Source organism: Ceratotherium simum, chromosome 28 (assembly GCF_057802395.1).
Source record: "Ceratotherium simum simum isolate JZ-2026a chromosome 28, ASM5780239v1, whole genome shotgun sequence".
In the NCBI taxonomy this organism is placed as follows: Eukaryota; Metazoa; Chordata; class Mammalia; order Perissodactyla; family Rhinocerotidae; genus Ceratotherium; species Ceratotherium simum.
Genome location: NC_141927.1, coordinates 25,293,614 through 25,312,311, shown reverse-complemented (window position 1 = coordinate 25,312,311; position 18,698 = coordinate 25,293,614). Strand labels below are relative to the sequence as shown.

General features: G+C 38.6%; 1 protein-coding gene across 1 annotated transcript in view; it reads right to left on the bottom strand.

The window, feature by feature from the left end:
* The window catches only part of LOC101398187 (rho GTPase-activating protein 7), a 168,325-nt gene that overhangs the window by 55,463 nt on the left and 94,164 nt on the right, over nucleotides 1-18,698 (bottom strand). The gene's annotated exons all lie outside the window — the stretch shown is intronic.

Here is an 18,698-nt window from a genome sequence, read left to right as displayed (position 1 = left end):
AGCCTGTCTGGTATGTAATAATACTCTACATTGGCATAGTGCTCTTAAATATAAATTTATTTCCCATAACATTCAATAATTGAGCATGATATTTTGTTGTATTTTCTTCTGACCTTTTCTTCTCTTACTTTCCTTCCCCGACCTCCCCAATTTCTTTTCTTTTTTTTTTTTTTTGCCTTTTATATTCCAACTATTTTACATTCTGGGAAAGGCAAAACTATGCAGACAGTAAAAACATCAGTGGTTGGGAGGGAGGCAGGGATGAATGGGTGGAGCATAGAGGATTTTTAGGGCAGTGAAACTATTCTGTATGATACTATAATGGTGGATACATGTCATTATACATTTGTCCAAACTCATAGAATGTACAACACCAAAAGTGAACCTTAACGTAAACTATGAACATTGGTAATTATGAAGTGTCTATGTAGGTTCATCAATTGTAACAAATGTACCACTCTGGAGGGGGATGTTGATGGGGGAGGCTATGAATCCATGTAGAGGGTTGGAGTTATATGTGAAATCTCTATAACTTCCTCTCAACTTTGCTGTGAACCTAAATCTGCTGGCAAATATAAACCCTAATAAAAAAAACAGGAGAGAGGGTTTAGGAGAAGATGAAATATCAAATGATAAGGTCGAACATAAGCATTTTAGTGTCCCAGAAGGAGTTAATATAGAGGATGGAACAAAGAGCCAACGTTTCAGTACATAGCGGCTGAGGATTTTTCAGAACTGATGAAATACATGAATCCGTAAGTACAGGAAGCACAAAGTATGCCAAGCAGAATAAATACAAAGAAATCCACACCCAGACACCATTTAGTGAACCTGCAGAATACTTTAAAAAGAAAAAAAATCTTAAAAGTACTAAAGAGAAAAGAGAGCTCACTTGCAGAAAATGGCAATTTAGATTGACGGCATACTTGACAACAGCAAAAATATAAACCAGAGAACATTGGAATATCTTCCAATTGAGAGAGGGAGAGCGAGAGAGGATAACTGGATTATGTGCCCAGAAAGACAAATTTTTAAGAATGAAGGTGAGAGGCCAGCCCAGTGGCATAGTGGTTAAGTTCGTGCACTCTGCTTTGGAGGCCCAGGGTTCACAGGTTCGGATCCTGGGCGTGGACGTACACCACTCATCAAGCCATGCTGTGGCGGCGACCCATATACAAAATAGAGGAAGATGGGCACAGACGTTAGCTCAGGGACACTCTTCCTCATCAGAAAAAAAAAAAAAAGAATGAAGGTGAAAGACGTTTTCAGATAAATAAGAATAAGAGGGAGTTAACAGCCAATACAACTTACCAATGGAGATTTTGAAGGATTGACGTAAAGAAAAGGGAAAATGACCTCAAAAGTCTGAGAGTCAAGAAAGACTGGAGAGCAAAGAAATTGGTAAAATGCAGGTAAGTAGAAAACAAAACTGTCTATAGAAAATAGAGGTATTAATAATAATAATAGGTCTAATTTGTTAGGCTTAAAAAAAGACAATTACAGAGACAATAATAAGTCAGGAGTGAATAATTGGGGTAGAGAGTTCTAAGGCCCTTGTATTTATTTATTCAGGATGCATAGCAAAATTTCAAGAATAATCTCTGAAAGAATAGAAATAGTGTATTACTTCTAAATTAGTATAGGGAAAAAGTGGAACAAGAAAACATAGAGATTTAAATTTTTTGAAGCAAAAAAGGCAGAGGTTAAAGGCATAGAAGAGAGCAGGTCAAATAAAAAACACAAAATAGGGGCCGGCCGCCCGCGTAGCAGCTAAGTTCTCGAGCTCCGCTTTGGCGGCGCAGGGTTCGTGGGTTCCGGTCCTGGGCGTGGACCTACACACCGCTCAGCAAGTCATGCTGTGGTGGCGTTCCACGGACAAAATAGAGGAAGACTGGCACAGATATTAGCTCAGGGCCAATCTTTCTCTCCAAAAAAAAAATAAAAAAACAAAAACCACAAAATAAGGAGGCATATATGTCCAAATCAGTTTTTAGCAGTAATAATAATATATATAAATGGCCTCAACTTGCCAGTTAGAAGCCAAAACTGATAGGTTATGTTGGTCTCCAATAAAAATAAAAATCCAGCTATATAGTGTTTACCTGAGCCACATCAAAAACTTTAGGATATGAAAAGATTGAAAGTAAAAGGTTAGAAAAAGATACACCAGGCAAATACTAAGCAAAAGAAAATTAGGTAGCTACATAGATAGAGATAAAAGGCTTTAATTCAAGAAGCATTTAATTCAAGAAGGACCATAAGTGATGAAGAACATTACTATGCAACACTAAAAAGTTCATTTAAAGAGGAAAATAAAACAATTCTGAAGCTATGTGTCCCTAATAAAATAACCTCAAAATATACAAAGCAAAACCCAGTAGAATTAGAGGGAGAAATTGACAAATATCATGTTGGTGGTGATTTCAACAGACTTCTCTCAATTTTGGGTAGGTTGAGCAGACAAAAAATAAAATAAAATAGAAAAATTTTAATGATCATTTGTAGATTTCTGTATCCATCAATTAGAACATATACATTCTCAACATTCAACATTAAGACCAAACAAAAAAAACAAAACAAAAACAATGACCATATAGTAATCCATAAAGCAAATCCCAACAAATTTCAAAGTGGTATTACATTGACCACTATGGTGGTTTTAAAATATGTCCACAAAATCTTTTGCAATCCTCCCATCAAAAGGCGGAGTCAATGCTTCCTCCCCTGGAACCCAGGTGTTCCTATGACCTTCAATGACTAGAATGTGGCACAAGTGATTCTGCTTTACTTCCAAAGTGGGTTAGAAAAGGTCATGTAGTGACAGAGAGTTTTTCTTGGGACAATCACTCACTCTGGAGTCTTCCATGTAAGAAGTTTATCTACCCTGAGGCTGTGATGTGGCGACCAAGGGGAAAGGCCAGAGAGAGAGAGAGAGAGAGAGAGAAAGAGATGACAGAGGAGCTGCAGCTGTTTCAGTCCACAGATGTTTGAGTTTTCCCAGCCCAGCACCAGACACGTGAATGGAGAAGCCTTTGAGAGACCCTAATCCCAGCCACCATCTGACTGCAATTGCCCAAGAGACAGTGAAGACAAATTGCCTAGCTGAGTCCAGTCAGCTCCCGGATCTATAAGTAAAATAACCGCTATTGTTTTATGCCATTGCCTTGCGTGGTTTGTTATGCAGAAATAGATAACTAGAACAGCCATATTCTCTGACCAAAATGGAATTAAATTAGAAATCAATAATAACAATATAAATTTTAAATATTTTAACATAATTTGAAAAACTACTAAATATGTCATGATTCAAAAGAAATCATACTGAAAAATTTAAAATACTGAATGATAGTGAAAGTACTGCATATTCAAACTTGTGAGATATAGTGGAAGACGGTATACAACAAAGTATATAAGCTTAATTGTTTATATTAGCAAAGAAGAAAGGCTAAAAATTAATTACGTACCAGCTTAGAAAAAGAACAAAAGAATAAATCAAAGAACGCAAAGCAGAGGAATTAATAAATAAAAGAGTAGAAATTAATAATATTAGACAGAAGATAAAAGGAGGCATGGAAAACAATGGTGATTAAACATATGGCAAAATACTTTAATTAGTAATCAAAAATGAAAATTGAGACCATAATTAGCTACCATTTTACATATACTAGATTTATAATTAAAAAGTCTGGCAATGCCAACTGTTGCCAAGAATGTGGAATGATGAGAACCTGGATATATTGCTGGCAGAAGTGTATATTGGTACAAACTCTTAGGAAAACAATTTTACATTCATTTTAAAAATGGAGACTGACCATGCCAGGATCCAGCAGTTCCACTCTGAGGTATGTACTCTAGAGAAGCTCTTGCATATTATGCATCTAGATAACTCAAAAATGTTTACAGTAACATTATATTAGGAAAAACTGGAAATAATCCAAATGTCCATCAACTGGAGAATAGATCTTTTAAAATGGCATATTTACATAGTGGAATATTACACAGCTGTGAAAATAAGTGAGCTAGAGCTTCAAGCAACAGTATGGATAAATCTTGGAAACGATGTTGAGTGAAATACCAACATTAAAAATAAAGTGCTTACATGGTAAAAAAAAAATTCATAAAATATGAAGGAAATGACAAATTCCACATTCAGGATTGTGACTGCCTCTGAGGCAATGCAGTAACACTAGATGCAGAAGAGCCCATGGAGAGCTTTAACAGGAAAGGTAATACTCTAGTTTTTCAGTTGGGTTTTGGGTTAACAGCTTTTGTATTATTATGCTTTCTAATTTATATTCACAAATATTTTCTTGTTGGTATTAAATATTATATCATTAAGATTTTAAGAAAGAAATAACAGGGGCTGGCCCAGTGACGTAGTGGTTAAGTTCATGCACTCCGCTTCGGTGGCCTGGAGTTGGCAGGTTCGGATCCTGGGTGTGGATCTACACACTGCTTATCAAGCCATGCTGTGGTGGTGTCCCACCTATAAAGTAGAGGAAGATGGGCACGGATGTTAGCCCAGGGCCAATCTTCCTTAGCAAAAAGAGGAGGATTGGCAACAGATGTTAGCTCAGGGCTAGTCTTCCTCACCAAAAAGAGAAAGAAAAGGAAGGAAGGAAGGAAGGAAGGAAGGAAGGAAGGAAAGAAAGAAAGAAAGAGAAAGAAAGAAAGAAAGAAAGAGAAATCGGAGAAAGTTTATCACATGGATAAGAAAATCAACTTTAGAGTCAGATCCAGATTTGAATCCTGAAAACGCCACTGAACTTGCTGCATTACCTTGGAAACGTTACTTTATCTTCAAATCTCACTTTCCTTATCCACAACATGGGAATAATAATACCTCACTGAGTAGTTGTGAAGATTAAAATGGATTACGTTTATAAAGCAGTCCATACATATATAAGCATATAGTAAGCAATAGCAGCTGAAACTTTAACTCAAAATCTATTTTTGGGGTGTGTGCATGTGTGTGTATGTGTTTGACCTGTTTAGGCTCTTAAATATACTACAATACTTGTAGTTGTAATTGCATTACACTGTTATTTTACCTGTGTCTTAAAAGGACTTTCTCTTTTAATTATTGTACTAGTTATCCTCTGTTACAGTGTTATTATTGAAAAGTTCCAGAACTAGTGACTTAGTGACACTGAAAATAATAACCATTAAATTTTTCTTTTTTTTTTGCTGAGGAAGATTTGCCCTGAGCTAACATCTGTTGCCAATCTTCCTCTTTCTTTGCTTGAGGAAGATTAGCCCTGAGCTAACATCTGTGCTCATCTTCCTCTATTTGGTATGTGGGACGCTGCCACAGCATGGCTGATGAGCGGTGTAGGTCCGTGCCCAGATCCGAACAGGCAAACCTGGGCTGCCAAAGCAGAGTGCGCCAAACTTAACCACTAGGACCTCCCTATCCCAGTAGCTTTTATTCCCTCTGTCACCAATCTTAAATCTTAAAATCAGAAAAGGAAGTTCTTTCACGCTGATTTTCAGGTCTTGTGGCTCACGCTGACAATCCTTGATCTGGATGTTCCACAGTCATGGAGAGGCAGGAGCCCTTACCTGGAAATGACATGTATGATGGAGCAGGCCACTGCAACCGAGGCTAAGGTTGCTAAGGCTCAGGGATACAGCACACCCAATTTTGGTTTCTAGGCCACTATCAGCTAAGCAGCGCCTATAGGGAGACACTTCAACAACTAAATCCCGTGTGTGTGCATGTTTGCACGCGTGTACCTGCATGGGATACACAAATGGGCACAGACATGCTGGCATTTCTTCATAGGTAACATCTGTGGGCTTAAGAGGATTTTTTCTAAAGACTTAACTTTAAGCTTTTAGGCTCGATGCTCTCACTTCTCACTCTTCCAAGCATTTCCTGGACAGCAGACATCTGGGCGGTCAGTCATGGTGCAAATAATATTTTTATAATGCTGATTGGAAATCTCTCAGCAGAAACAAACTACAGAGGCACAGCCTCATTCCTAGCGTCCTGACAAAGCTTAACTCAAGTACACTTTCAAAGCCCCTCCATCTGTGCTTCCTGGTTCAAATCCCACCCCAGAATCAAGCTCTTTTTCCTAGCTTCTTGCTCATATATGAACCCTATTCTTTTCCTTTAATTTCCCTGAAATTCCAAAACAGCACAACAGAGCTGCCCCATTATATTCTGAGCATTAATTATCACCTCATTTCCTACTGCTAGAGCTTGCTCTGAAATAGTCTCTTTCTTTCCTAGGGACAAACTGTCTGACTCAGCTTCTTCTCTTGCTCCCTAGCCCTTGACTGAGGCAATGCTCTGCTCACCGTCAGGTCATCAAATCTTAACATTTGTCCTCTCTTTGTCTACTCCTCCCCTCATTCGACACAATCTGATCGAGGTCCTTCTTCCTGGCTCTACACAGACCCATCTGCACCTTCGCTCTTCCCAGACAAGCACAGACAACATGAATATTTCTCAAACGCTCTTTTAGAGTTGATTACTTTTTCCTCCATTTTCAGAAAGGCAGAGAGGCCCCATACACTTGGCCACCCTTACCACCAGTGGGAAGGACATCTGTGCATAGGAGAAATGAGATACAAACAAACTGAAGTCTCGGCTGACTGGGGCTGGAATCAAACAGGAGATTGTGAGACGAAAGGCCCCATTAACAGTCGCCCGGGTCATGGGGCCTCTTGTTTGCACTTGGCGTGGGGAGGCTTTTGCCTAAGTGAATTACTCTCAAAGTCTGAAACTGAGACTTCATGTGCTGGTAACCACAACACTTGTTTATAGAACTCTTCCAAAGGATGTAATAGGCATTTCCCAAGAGCTGTCAGCTCTGGGCCAGTATTAAATCAGCCATTTGTCTCTGAAGGGTGTAGTAATGCCCATAAAACCAATACCACCTGAATGTCTTTTGTGGTCTGGGATGTATATATGTATGTATATGTGTGTGTGAACATATATCCCCCAACCCTCCTAGGCAGCTTGAGAGAAACATATAGGAAAGACAGGACTATGGGTTGGGTCGGGGGAGGCTCTATGGCTTTTTTTTTTTACATGTACCTGTTTTTAACAACCTTTTTTTAATTAGAAAAAGTTTAATGAGTGTTTTCTTTAAAAAGTCACCTCATCTTTAATGTAATCAAAGAATCATAACCAAAGCGAACTGACAGAGAATAAGAATCATAACAGCTTGCCCAGCAGGCTCAATTATTCCTTTAAAGGTATATTTCTTTCTTCTAATTACATTAGGCAGTGATTGGGAGGATGGTAACTAATAATAAGGGTTTCATTGTCTCTCTTTTTCTCTTGGTCGCCAACACTCTAATGACTCACTATATTGCACTTTACAAGGCGCTCTGGAGGGGCCGTGGGGGGAACTCTGATCATGGGACTCGCTGGTACAGACGTGGGATGGTGAGACCCAGGACCAGCTGTAAAAGAAAGGAGCCTAGGATGGCTTTAATATCCTGTTAGACAGAAGCATGACAGATTAGCGGGGGACTCCTTCCTTCTCAGGAAACCAGGCCTCTGGCTATAGCTTTGTCTTCAGCGCCGTCTTAGATCTTTATAAACACTTTCCCCCTGAACTTTAAAGGACCCATGCTTTTCAGCTACAGTTTAATGTGCATGAAACAAAAACTCAGATAAAGGGTTCGAGCAGAAAATCTTATAGAAGGGTCTGATTTCTCAAGATACTTTCTACAAACTCAGACTTCATGTCCACAAAAATATTTCAACACAGGACTTTTTCACTGGAGAAAATACCAACCCTAAAAATGCGTGAGCTTTTGTACGTAAGATTGAATCTCAATTGTTTTAAAGAACTACAAGAACTTGCTGCACTCCATTAGGGATGGGTTGTAGTCAAGGCCCTCGGTTAAGTGTCTTGGATGAGAGATGTCTCAAGATGGAGCAAGTTAGTTGGGAGGTAATAACTAGGAATTACAGGGATTGGAACCATATGATGATGAAACACTTGGGGAAGATGAATTGTAGAGAAGAGAATATGAATCCTTATAAAACATGGATAGAGATCTGCGGGCAGATGTCTGAAGAAAGTGGACACAAAAGAAGATGCAAATATATAAAAAAAGCACACGACATTTACTTGGAAAGACTCAATATTTACACTTGTCAGTTCTACCTTAACTAATCCATCAGTTGAATAAAATACCAATGAAAACAACAATAATATGTTTTAAGAATAATGATCACTAATATGTATCGTGTGCTATGTCATGCGCTGAGTGTTTTTATCTCCTGAATAGTTTAATCTCCACAATAATCATATGATTGTTCATATTCTCATTTTATAAATGAGGAATTTAGGCAGAATTTAAGCAACTTGCCTAAGCTCACACAGCCAATAAGCAGTAGAACTGAGATTCAAACCCAAGGATTCACGCTCGAGAGCTTAAGCTTTATCCGTACTTTCAAATCAATGCAACTCAACAGTGAGTCTAGACATTGACTCAGATAGAGAAATTTAGATTTTATTAAATGTAGCACTGCATATCAGGGGAGGAAGAGATGGATGATTACTCAATACCTGAAGTTGAGACACCTAGGCAGCCAACTAGAAACAAATAAAGTTGAACCCTAGCCGGCTCTTTGCACCAAAGAATTTTTCAAATGTATCCAAGATTAAAACATGTAAAACAAGATGAAAACCATTGAGAGAAATGTCATCTGGGTGACTAAATAACAAGGGTTGGGGGAAGACACTTTTAAATTTTATACTATTTGCAGTTTTTGTCTGTTAAAAGTAGTTATTTTAAAAGAGAAAAAAAAAAGCAAGTGGTAGGCCTACCTACAGGGTGTGTGTGTGTGTGTGTGTGTGTGATATGAATAAATGCTAGCGGCATTCAAACCTGTTCCTCAAAGAATAGATCTTTGGGGGTTTACTCTACCCTAGAAAAATGTGGCTGTCTTGTGTTTATTTCCATATGATACTATAGATGGTTCACTTTTTATAGTTTCTCGTTAATTGAACAGTATGACCTTTCCCTGAGGTTACTAAATATATTGTCTGAGTTGCTTCGAGGGAGAGACTGTGCTAGAATTTGAGGCATGCTTTGTGGGGCAGAGGCTGATCCTCGCAGAAGTTCAGCACCTCCAAAAAGTGGCAATTATGCTAGTTTTTCTGAAGTTAACATATCCTGGTCCATAACAAGTGTTCTGAAATGGTACGAAAGATAGTATAGTCAGCCACGGCTAACAATAGTTGACAAGTTTGTGTCCTTTTCTTGACAGATACCATCATTCTTTTGGGTTCATTTGTACATTTTGGATAGAACACCATAATTCTGAATTTATAAATATATATCCAAAAGAAATGACTCAGTATATTTGATTAGTTTCAACAGCATCTCAAATAAGCTTTAATTAAAGCATCTTTGTTTAATAAGTTATAGATTATTCCCAGTAAGTGAAGCAATGGTTTTAATTTCCATGGAATATTGAGACAACTATTAGAAATAAGTTGAACTATTCCCAGTCAAATACCAGTTTTTAGAACTCTGACTGATTGTAAGCTTTAATATGAAATGAATGTTGTATTTTCATTATGTTTAAGAAATGGCCGTATTCAACCACCTGGGATTTCTTCATCAATTATCTGAAAAGCTGCTGCCATTTTTTGCCTTGGGAAATTAGCTGATGAGAGGAATTCATTTTAAGCTTATGACTTAAAGCTTCGTAACTATTTTGACCACTACACACTTTTAGGGATATTCCTTCCCACTATGTCGCCTCTGCACATTTTCCGTCTCCTGGGAATGTTCTGTTCTCTGCTTTAAAAATTTTAGAATGCATTCTTTACTCCACAGTTACACATATTTAGTGTAGAAAAGATAGATAATATAGATGATCAAGGAAGAAAAAAGAGAAAACACTATCATCAGGAAATAAGCACCATTAATATTTTGATATGTAGATAAGGGAACCCTATTTTATCAATCACTGTTTTTGCAAACTCAAAAAAAACTTATAATACATGCTCACATTCAGAAAACCAAATAGTGTAGAGTTGAATGAAGTCAAAAGTGAAATTCCTCCATCTATTGAGGTTGCTACTTTCATTATTCAAATCATTTTCTATGCAATTAGTAGGATATTCTTTCTATATATACATATATATGCATATAAACACATTCTTTTTTGTTCGCAAATTTCTATGTAAACTGTTCTACAACTTGCTTTTTAAAAATATATATAATATACATAGCTTCATGTCAATGTATATAGATGTACTCAATTTCTTTTAAAGTTTGTATAGAATTCTGTTATACAGCTATACCCTACTGATTTGGCTAGCCCTCTATTGACAGAGATCTGTAATGTATCCAATTTTTACTGCTACAACCCTGCTTCAGTGAATATTCAGTAGGTTTTGCACCATGAGCGCATGAGAAAATCACCTCCTCCAAAAAACACATGAAAAGAAAAAGAGACTATATGGTTGGACATCGACTTTGTTAGTCTTAGAATGTTAAATACTGTAATTTTAATGAATGCCCTAGTCAATATTTTTTTTAGGTTTTAAACTTATAGTCTACTTATATTTTACAGAAAAAGCACGTTCACTCAAATCAGACATTTTCAATGCCTCAGGAAGTTCACTAATAAAATATTGAGATAAATGCTTTTAGTTAAATAAAACTTAAACATTCTGATATTTGTTTTATAAGTCCCCATATATTTTAAATTATACTGTTTACTGTATCAATCTGTAATTTGAAGGCCCTCATCATGACTTTGTTAAAAATCTTGGTAATTTAGGTTTACTCCCAAACTTGAGGTGTCTTGGTAAATAACACATTGATGAAAATACGATAAAGATATTTAATAGTTTGCATGAGGAATAAAAGAACCTGGAGCCACAGCTCAGCAGTAACTTTATCCGAATACATTAACTATAAGCCAAAAGCCTATAATGGAATGAGAAGCCTCCCAACTAGTTTTTGTTTTATAAAATTGAAACATTTTTAAATAGATGACATGGAGCCCAGTCCTGCTTATTTTTCATTCTGATTCCTAATTTTTTCAGTGTTTTTAAAAGTAATGTGCTTTCTAGATTTATTCTGAATACGGCATCCCTCCTTTTCTGGCTTTTAAAATTTGAGAAAATGTAATCATTTATTTTCTTGTTGCTTTGCTTAATCAGCAAGGAGAATCAGCAATCTAGCAAAGATGTGGCTACAGTACTTAAGATGAATAATCTCTAAAATACAGTACTATTCTTTTCTACTGGAAAGTTAGTTTCAATTAATAGATTATTAAGCTCATTGTCAACCAACTGATTGAACCCTTACCTCAAGCTGTGTCCTAGAGCAACTTCCTACCATCAATATGATGGCCAAAAGGCTATCCCAAAGGATCCAAGTTACAGTCACACAAAGGATATTGAGTACATAGTTTTGTTTTGTTCTGAATTTCTTCCCACTGTGCCAAATGATTACAAGGTTAGGAGGTTAGAATGCGCTGGATGCACCAGATGCTTTTTATATATTAGCCCTAACTTTGCCTTACATTGTTCTGCCATGTGAGACGCCCTGAGGAAAACTCTTCTCTTCCTTCCCACCAAAGCCTAGAGAAACCCATCAAATATTTTCTCTCGGAAATTCTGACTCTTGAGTTGTTGGTGGGCTATGTATTCACATACTTCCCATCCCTTCCTTCCAGGGCTTATTCATAGTTGTTGGTTAGGAGGAGGAAAGGGTAGTTCCTACACTTATAAATTCTAGAATGAAAGGTTATGAAAAGTCCAAATGGTCCTGTATCTGACCTAGCCAAAGAGAATGTTTGCAACTCAAAAGTCAGGGATTTTAGCTGAAAGCTTTACTGGAGAGCATCCCTAGGCAGGATGCAACCAGCTTGTAATAATTATTACAAGATCTACCCAGGGGCAACCTGACACCTCTGCCTCTTTGAAAGTGAAAACCTCACTGAAGTCAATGTATATTTTCAGAGAATACATTAGGGTTAGAAAGAATAGCGGCCTTCTATTGCTTTTGTGAGGGAACAATTTTTTTTCAGGTATGAAGTTTAGACTAAGACGCCAGGATTAACTACAGTGACTGGAATCTGATTCCTAGACAGGAAGTGTCAACAATTGTGTGAATGGTGTTCATGCAGAACCTTCAGACTGATTTACTGGGAGCTCTTTGGAACTTGTCATGCATGTCGCACTGACTTTGCAAACTCAATTACCTAAGTCAGAAGAGGCAGGATACTTCTCTGCACCGTAATTTACAAATCAAATCCAGTTACCCAAGGCAACTATCTTTTCCCGTTTTTGATAGAAATGATCAAGTAAGTTTGCAATACTCTGAGACATTAAGAACTCAGAGACATTAAGAATCTTTGGTGGTAAAAGAAAAAAACAACTTACATGCAACTTGAAGAGGTGGGATTAGAGAAAGTGCAAGAGTAGGATGTGAAATTGAGCCTGGAGGAGTTCGGGAAGAGAAGGAAATTCACCAAAGAGAAGAAGAACCTGTGTTTTTGCAAGAGAGCCTGCTGCTTGTTAGCTGCAGAGGGAACAATAGGAATACGTAGAGCAATAAAAAAAAAAAAGAGAGGTTAGTGATTAAAGGTAATTTAGCATTTGAAACATAACAAAGCATTGGTAATCACCACGTAGCTATTTATTGGCTTCCAAATCATGGGCTGACTGAGCTTAATCTAGGCAGACTGAGTGAAGAAGGGTCAGACAGTCTGTCCCCTCATAAAAATAATAAATTTATTATGAGGGCAGTGATCTAAAGGAAGGATTCTTCAAAATGCTGTTCTGGGCTCTAGAATTTAAATGTGTAACAATGTGACTATATTTAAATTCTATCTAAATGTGAATCCTTGGCAATTTTCTGTTATACTTTCCACACTCTGAGTGGGAACTTAACTTTTATAGTTTTTATTACATTTAGATCACAATTATATTCCTTTTCCTTTCCCACCAGATCAACTTACATTTTTCCTCTCAATTTTTATTTATCACACGTAATACTTGATAAAACAAAGTAAATTTTTAAAAGAGAAAACATCTCTTACCAGTTTGGTTTACTCACTAGTTTATGAAGTAGAATTCTTTGAAACTAGATATCATGGGAATATTTCAGAGTTTGGAAATGTGCATATAAACCAGCTGGGCTTTGTTTAAAATTTTAAAGCCTTCAAATATTTCACTGAAAGAAACCCAAGATATCTTTTTTTATAGATGCCAAGAGGTCACATTTTTATTGGTTCATCTGTGTGTCATATAAAAAGTCCTTAATATTTTTAACCATAGTAGGTCCCTAGGTTTCCTGCCCCATCACCTCATGTCATCAAGAGGGGTTAATTGTGAGTCTAACTTTTTAAGTACAGTACTTATTTATGGGAGTCATATTTAGTCAAATTGTTCATCTTTCTGTTAAAAGGAATGTAATAAACATGATGCAGTCTCTACAGAAACTGAGGTATAGTGATATACACCTGAAATTTACACAGTTATAAGCCAATATGACCGCAATAAAATAATTTTTTAAAAAAAGGAGTGTAATAAAAGAAACAAGATTTTACAATGCACTTGCTCTTCAAGGAGTAACCAGGTTACTTTTAATTTAGAAAGAATTGTGCTGAAGTAATTCGTGTATTTGGGGGAAAATTCATGGTTATTCAACTGTACCTTTCCCCTAACTTCTTTATTCTCCATGTGAGCAAAGGTGAAAGTTGTTGTCAGACAAGGGTGGTGACGTTCTGGGACAGATATGAGAGGGGAAAATGCCTCCCAGAATCTCTGGTTGTTCTTCCCCAGGTCAAACACTATTTTACGGGGATATCTGTGAAGCTTGATGATCCTTCCCATAGTGAAATCTGGAACATCCGAAAGGGAGGGGCGTATACTTATTTTCAGCTATAACCCTGCTTCTCTTCCAACACTTGCTCTGTAAGATTTCTCCACTTAATCTTTATTGCTAGTTACTGTTCACAATCAACACACACACGTACGCCTCTCGCTCTTTCTTTCTGTCTCTCTCATATTTCTTTGACACCTCTGTCTCATAGGGCAGTCGTTTAGCTTCATTTTATGAAAGAGTGACATAAATCCAGGGTCACCTCGCATAGTCAACAGCAATAGGACCAGCACTTAAGAGTCTGAGTTCCAGACCAGGCATGAGCGCCCTGAACCCCTGTGTTGAGAGGTGCCACTTCTGGGAACCAGAGCTGTATTCACATCAACAGCTGCAGAATCTCGCAAGGAAATTTATGTAATTAGCGAAGCAGGCAGAGATAGGATTTTTGGCTTCAGATTCAAATTCCACTTCATGATTCCAAGGTGGAGAGTGTTTTGTTATCTACCCACGTGGGACTGATTTCCCTCGTAGGCCTCTAAATCAAATACCAGTACTGTGGCAGGAGCCCAAGAAACTGTAAGAGATCCAGGCAGAAAATTCTCATGCATCCACTCCCCAAAGCTTTGGCTTCACAGCTCCTAAGTGAAATTCAAACAGGGGAAGCAAAGCTGGGCACTTCATGCTATTCCCCTTGTTAGGCAGTGGTGAAAGCCACCCCAGAGGCCCACGACTGGGTCACTCAGAACCACCCAGGGCACTGTCCTTTATCAAGGGATTGGGAAACAGCTGCGCATTCTTGCTTTGAGGTCTTCATATGGGTGGAGAAAGGACTTAGTCGGCTCTCCTTGCTCTGTGCCCTGACATGAAGGCTAAGCACCTTCTCCCTTGCTTGAGGCACCATCTCATTCAACATCCTCTCTTTTGTTTACTTATTGTGCAATCTATAGGTGTATCACCTCAATTATGAAGCCAGACAGGGGCTTTTTTCTCCCCACACCCCTATTCCCATCGTCTATTAACTTTCCTTGGGTGAGCTGGCACTAGTCCAATGGAACACATGCCACACATGTCCACCATCTCTCTAGGTGGCACCCAGGTCAATGTTTGTTTCCATCCTGGAGCCCTTGGTGGGTTAGCTGATGCATGGTCCTTGGAATGTTCTTCCACTTGGTGTGTGATTCTGAAGGGCAAATGGCAAAGAGGAAGAAAGGAGGGGACAGAGGGAAGAAGTGGAAACCTAGTGAAAAAAGGGGAGGAGGAGGACCACAAACATTGTAGTGCCAGCTTTAAGCCATAAACCTTTGAGTCATAAAGAATGCCTCTGATGAGTGGACTGACTGCTGTTTGACTCAGGGAGTATTCCAGGACCTGTCCCAGCTTGATTTAAAACCTTGACATGTTTCTCATCATCTGCACATGGTTTTTAGGGGTGCTGCCCTCCTGGATTTGGCGGCTAGGCGGTCCCATCTCCATTTCACCTCACTCAGAGGGCAAGGGCCTTAGAAATGTCTTCCTACTCTCTCTCTCTTTTCCTCTCTCTCTTACTTGGCATCGGTTAAACCTCCAGAATGATTTGGCTCTGAAACCACAGAAAGCTTAATGCATGCTAACTCTCTGTTAAAAGAGAGGACTCTTATCAGGGAAGGGAGAGGAGCAGGTCCTGTCTATGTCCTTTAATGTTTTGGGGAAATACTATGTGGAGGAGGAGACGGTGGTGATCAGGACAGATTTGGAGTGTTGGGAGTGGGGGAGGTGGACCTATAAAAGATTATTCTATATCTAACCTAGATCTAGTCTCTTTCCTCACCCAAAAGATACCTCTGTGTACATGAAGCAGAACTGAAACTGGATGAATACATTTATTAACTCTAGCATAATAGCTGCAACAACAATAAAGCCAAAAGTTCTAAGAGCAGTTTTCAATGGAGTGAAAGAGTGGCGGTCATCTTTTAGCATAACCTGTGGGGGCTTTTCCAAAGAAAAATTCCTGCCCCCTGATTCTGATCCTAACTTAACCTACACTCCCCACTCCTGCCCCTTCTTGCGTGAGACTGATGGGTTTACGCACCTCTCTTACTAATGGAAATGCATTACGTCCCTTAGAAAGAATATTCCCTGGCCAGTATCCCATCTGAGATATAGAACATATAGAACATATCCAACAACACAGTGCTTCTTAACCCGTGGAACGTGGACCCATGTTAGGAGCCTTGCGCTTCTTGTAAAATGTCCATAAGTTAATATTTGTAGTATTTGTGGACTGAAGGGAAAAACTATTTCACTCAGATATGCATGCTGCTATTAAAATATAGGTAGATGCTTTTGTGATGAATAAAATACAAATTCATTTCAAAGTGTACTAAATTTATAGCAGCTTTTTGGTACCCATATTTCAATCAACAGGGACTAAAAGTACAGATACAATTCTGCAGGAATTTACAAAAGTTTTTTCCTTTAATAAAGAATTTATATCTGAACGGTTGGGAACTACTGCTGAAGAGTACCTGCCTAGAAATGCAGACTTTTGATAAAACAAACCCTGCAGGTACTGATGTTGGAACAGCTTTACTACTTGAAAGAAATATCATAGGAAGGAGTTCGGAAAAGATAAACCAGTGCATGGCCCAGGCAGAGGAACCGAATCAGTTTTGGAGACTGAAGAATATCAAAGTAGAAGTAATTATTGTCTTGGCAACTTAATGGTGGTAGGCTATACTTTTAAATAACTGGGTTTGGGGATTCTTAGATACTTATCAAATTGGCAGAAAATCTCTCCCAAAATCATTGTCTGCCCTCATGTATGAGGTTGACTCCATGTAGCCTCACTAAGTAGGACTTCAAGCCTCCCTAAGTAATAACCAGACCTTATTATTATTACAGGCATACTCCCAACATCCATATATGAATAGCTGAAGGACAGCTAGGTAACCCATGATTTTAGCTTCAACCCAAATATGTGTTACCCGGCTAGTAGATATGTGTTACTAGCTAGAGCCCATCCTCTTATAATATTACCATACTTCTTTAATATAAGTTAAAATTGCAATATAACACAAATATTAATTCATACCTTTATAGCACATTTTACTTGCACTCAGAACTAGATTGTTTGATTGGTGAATTGCATGATTGGCTGATCAAAGTTGGGAGAAAGAATATAATTCATTTTGTGTTCAGCACTGCCTGCAAGACCTCCCAGAAAGTACCCAGGACCAACAGGTGATTTTGAAAATGGATGGCAAGCTCCTTATTCTAGGGTTGGCAGACATTAAGGAGGAGGAGGAGGAGTGGCTCCTCTAAATCTCACCTGAGGGATTAATTCAGCCAGATGAACTGAGTGCCCATGGCAGTACCAGGTGGGGTGGCTCTGCGCCTTGTGTGTGTGGAGTCGGGGTGGGGAGGTCATGGGTAGTGATACATTGTGGTGGGTGGAACAGTAGGAAGCAGGAGGAAAGGTACTTACTGCTTCTAGGATAAGGTGGCTAAAACTAGTCAGTCTGGGAAGAAGGAGCTAGCAAGATCAAGATGGTACTCATAGTCCAATGTGGTGTGATAATATTCACCCAGTCAAAGCAATTGGGCTGGTTGTTGGGCAATATGGCTTGATCTCTTCCCTTGATTTCCTAACATCTTTCTACGACATCTCACTTCCTAATGTTCTCTTTGAAGGCTTCCTGAGGCACTGACTTTAACTTTAATTTTCATATAGATAAATATGAAAATATTAACTGGGGACCATTGGTATGAGATACAGTGTGCTACCTGGTCTGGAACTTCCCCTCTCTGGAGCCAGGAAGGCATAGCTAAGCAGACATTCATACTTGGACATCAGGAGAAAACTCTTTTCATAATTATGCTTTAATCCAGAGACTTCTCCTTCAGAGCTTTGCAAATGTTCTACACAGAAACCGTTGATTGTGTTGACCAGGACTAGAGTTGTTTGTCAGCCTGGATAATTCAGTGGAATAGCGTGCAAAACTACATTAGTGAAAAAGGAGCTACAATGGTTATGAAATTAAATCTGAATCAGCAGAGATTGTGAGTCTGGATTTTCCACTTTCTGATGGGTTTTGCTGTATTTTGTGGGTGTGAGTGCATGTGCATGTGAGAGCCAGTAAAGGGGAGGGCCATTAGAGCAGGTAACTTGCAGAATGGATACAGATCTGGCTCTGTGATTGGTTCTCAGTTGTTTTTTCTTTGTACTTGTGTTGCCAGATAAAACTCAGGATGCCTGGTAACATTGGTATTTCAGATAAACAGCAAGTAATTGTTTAGTATAAGTATGTCCCATGTGCTATTTGGGATGTACTTACACTAAAAATACTCATTGTTTATCTGAAATCCAAATTTCACTGGGTGTTCTGTATCTTTGCTAGATTTAGCAACCCTCCTTTATACTGTGGTCTTAATTGATTCTCAGTGTTAATGTTAAAAAAAGGAGAAGAAAGAAAGATAAGTGGCCTAATTCAGAAAGGGAATAAGTAGGCAAAGAATCTGAAGTGGTTTGGGCATGATGCATTGAAAGGGTAGCTGGTAGATAAAGGGCACATGGACTGAGAGGCAGTATTTCCGTATTTCCAGAGATATTCTGACCTTGTCACAAAGTGCTCCAGTCCTGAGCACTTAGTTTCAATAGCCAGCTAGTGGTCTCTACTTGAACGTTCTGTTGGCACCTCTAACACAGCGCTGTTAGTTGTGAAGGTGGACACATAGCCAGGATTTCTGTTTGCCATGGCTCTTCTGGAAAGAAAGATTTGGCCAGGATCCCTGTAACTTAAACAGCTCCTACTTCAGCTACATTTTCCTGAGGCGTAGAGCCAAAGCGGTGGAAGCTCCAATTAAAACATTAGTCTCCACACCTTCGTGCATTCCCC